Here is a 4,282-nt window from a genome sequence, read left to right on the forward strand (position 1 = left end):
CCTCATTGTCTGTGAGCCAGACAAACACATCACGTTTGGTTAAGAGTGCAAGAGTCTTGTCTAGACAAGGAACAGCTGTCCTCGCAAGAGTCCTAAAGCAAACTGTTTAAACAGTACTGGATAGACTCCTAATCTGGCATAAGAAGGATTCCAAATGGAAATGCTCAACGAAAACAGTCTTCCAACAATATAGATAGACTGCACCACTGTGGCTCCAATGCTTCCTGGATCCTGTTCCTTGGCTTTTGCAATGACCCATCAACTCGCAACTCATTAAAAGTAGTGGCGGAAAGTTCTTCCTGTGCCACGACAAATCCCTTTGACGGCAGGGCACATAGATGAGGCATCCTGCCTCTGCTCACGTTTCAGGCTCCTTTAAGATCTAATGAGTCAATACCAAGCGAGCTGAGCTCAGGTGTGCGCACCAATGCAGTATGGGCATTGGGCACAAATCATATCAGTGGAGGAAACCATGGATGGAGACACCCAGTTATAGGTCCATGCTCTTCAACATCATTCCAACACAACTTTACAACTATTCCAATGTTCTTTCCTCAATTTCACCGAAGGCTGTTTTTGGTCTTGGTATTATCTAAAGTGGGGTTACAAGAGATGAAGAATTTTGGCAGAAGTGTAGGACATAGTTCTGAGTTATTGAAGTTGAAGAAATGGTGCTTTATGTAATTCTCCAGAATGATGATGAGCTGTACCATACTCTTTGAAGAGTGCTGGTGCTGTCAGTGCAGTTTCTTGACATGGGGTATGATAGGTAGTTTTCCATTGTTTTCCCAGCAGTCAATCAGAGCAGGAATTCATGAAATTCGGTTCAGTGCAATAACTTATCTACTCTTCATGAAGGATTCTGTGGGATCTTTATCATCCATGAAGTAATGCCGGCAAACAGGAAGCCCATTTTAATGTCCATCCAAGGGACGGCACACACTTTGATGCCCCACCCTACATGTCAAGCACCAGGGTGACAGTTTATAGCTGGATTGAGATTCAAACCCAGGCTAGACAGCTCAGAGGCAAGTATCCATACTTCTCGCCTATCCTGCCAAGCAGAAAATAAAAATAAAATTCCACTTGTCTGGTGCTTCTATTAAGGCAAGTTAAAAAATAAAACATTAAATTTTTTTTTAATGATGTGGGATTGATGGTACACCAAAAAGTTTGCAAACAAGGAGCTGAAACTCCAGGTGCACCGCCTTTTGGGTTGCATGAGGAATAGATCTGTGTAATATGGAAGTTAAATCTGGAACGGTTTTTTCAAATATCGCGTGCACGAGCCAAGTTACTCTGATGATTGCCATGGCAACACTTCAGCCAATCACAGCCGTGATCTAATCAGGTTGAGATAATGTCATGAGGAATCGATATATCTGCAATATGAAAGCTAAATGTTCAGCGGTTTTTGAAATATCGCAACACAATAGCACATGGACAGCTGAATGATCGGTCTGTGGGTCTGATGGAGCTCATTTTAATGTCCTCCGTCGCAGACCTTGTCAATAAAGGGAGGGATGGTCACAATGAATTATCATGTGGAACCATCTCGACATCTTTCTTTGAATAGTGGTTGTTGCCTGTTCATCCCTCCATCCATTTACAATAATGGTGGATGTTGATTGTTTCCATGTATGAATTTAACCAGTGAAAGAACAGTTAAAACACACACACACACACACACACACACACACACACACACACACACACACACACACACACACACACACACACACACACACACACACACACACACACACACACACACACACACACACCCACACACACTTCAGCGAGTGTGTGTCATGGTGATTGTAAACCAAAATTGGTTTCTTGGACTTATTTCGCCATTGTGGTGAACGGGTTCTCATGTTTAACGAGTTTTCATTCACAAGTTTGACTCAACTAGTCCGATGTTTACACAGACTTTTAAAGATCGAGGCATGAATGGATGCCTGCCTTCAGATTGGAGGAGTATTTTACTTTGAACTCTGTGAATCCTGGCTTTCTGGCCAGAACCGGTGCTGGATGTGATGTGAGATTATAGTTTCAAGAGGTATGAAAGTATCTCCTGGATGATCAAGAGATGAGCTCGCTTCACAGGTACATCCACGTAGCATTGTCCAAGAAGTTCATCAACTGGTCTCATGGTAGCACTCACAATTATGTTGCATCAGAGGCATTAAAGGGCCACAATCTGTCAGTTTTGTCCAGGTTTAAGAAAGTATCAATATCCCCAAACTAAATAAAACGATTCTTCCTTAAAGCTCTTTAATCTTTAAATATATATATAAACACATATATTTAAAAGCTCTTCATGACATTACAAAAACAAATGCTTCAAAAATGTATTTAAAATGCCTTACTCTCCTTTTTACTACATCCAGGGACAACACATTCATTCTTCTTCTTCGTCAAAATCTCTTCCTCTTCTTTTTCACAAGGCCAATTTCCCAAAATCTTTTCACTCCAAAATGCTTAATTCATCCAGCCTCCTCTCGTATTTACAGTCCCATTTTAATTTGTGCCTTCAAGGAAAGCATTATTACCACCCCTCCCATGAAGTCCGTCACCGCATATTCAGTTTAGGAATCCTGAGAAGTAATTTTGCAGAGGTTGTGCGCACATGACAATCAATTCCCCTTCATTCAAGGTGTCAAACCTCTAAATATCAGCACCCTCCACCCCCCATCTGCTCTCCCCTCATCCCACCCCTTCTCTGCTTCACCCTTGTCTCACCCCTCTCAAGTTCTCCACATCCCACCTGCTCTGGGTTTGTCCACCCTCCCCCACACCCTGACATTCCAGCTTCGCCCCCACACATTGACACCCCAGCCCCCCTCCCCCCGAGATTCAGTCAAGCCCCGCATCCTCCCAGCTTCGCTTCAACCCTGAACTCTGCCAGCTTCCCACATTCCTGCACCCTACCAGAAGCTCATCCACCCTTATCCCTAACTGTGGGGACCTCAAGCATTTGAGGCCTCAACTCCAACCTGACAGATCTCTCAAACCAGCCCACTGGCAATAAACCAAACATCATCTGTTTAACAGAATCCTTCCTCCCACAGGATATCTCTGACTCCTTCGTGTCTCTTTCCAGCTATTGTCTCCTCCGGTTTGTTCAAGCTAAACCCCATCCTGGAGACGGAGTTGCACTGTACACCACAAACTCTATTTCTCACTCTCTGTCTGCTGCTCTTACACCTCCCAAACACTAATAGTAGCTCGAGCTGTGTCTTCCCCTCTGCTCCAACCTCATGTTTGTCTGTGTGTTGTACCGTCCTCCAAACAGTGACGACTCCATCTACATCTCTCTCAGACATGGGCCACCTTTCAACCACTCATCCCAACTCTCTCTTCCTCATATGTGGTGATTTTAATGTGCGATTTTCAAAATGACATAGGCCACGACAGAATGCTCAGCATGCATTCACAGAAACCCCAAGCAATGAAATCGATTGGGGTGACCAAATGGTTCCAGTGCGTGCCAGATAAGGACTGTAACATTAAAATGGCTCAAAAGCTTCTGAGAGAAAGAAAAAATACTTTGAAACAAACTTGTGAGAAAGAAGTGTGCCTCTGCAAGATTTGGAGAACTTTCTGATCAACGAATCAAAAAAGTTGATATCTTGCATCTGGTCGGGCAAAGACTCCCGATGGTATGGGCCCGTGCAAGCTGCAAGGCCTTTGGTTGGGATGTGGACTGGCAAATTCTACCCTACCTCCATCATCCCTGTTAGGGAGTGGACTGTGAAACTTGCAGGATTACCGGGCTGGCTTGGTGATTTATTTAATGAAGTCTGCAATCACAAAGCCGATACCATCATGACCAACATTCAGGCAGACTTCTCAGAGGAAGCCACTGTTTCTGGTTGAGTTGCTTCTGAAACCTGCGAGGAAGGTGGCACAGCAAAGATTTATTGGGTGGGTAATGCAAGGAAAGATGAGAGAGGTGTGGGGTGCAGCAATTTTACAAGCAACTTATAAAGTAGACACAGTGCAGACTTGACGCGAGATTAATAAAGCAACAATCACAACAATAAAATATCTTATACAGGCTTACTCAACAGACAGGTGCCAACACTCTCACACACACACTCAGACAAAGTAAACCCAATTGTGAAAGGGACTTTTGCAGCCAGGGAGGGAGGGAGGGAGTTGAGGTTACAGTTTCTCAGTACCTGAGCGTTTCGGGGGAGGGGTGCTCTGTGGTGCGGCACCCGACAATGGATGAGTTGTTCGGCCACAACCGTACGTGTGGAGATCGTGTCTGCAG

Source organism: Eptatretus burgeri, chromosome 4, assembly GCF_056783735.1.
Source record: "Eptatretus burgeri isolate ZD-2024b chromosome 4, Ebu_testis_v1, whole genome shotgun sequence".
NCBI classification, from domain to species: domain Eukaryota; kingdom Metazoa; phylum Chordata; class Myxini; order Myxiniformes; family Myxinidae; genus Eptatretus; species Eptatretus burgeri.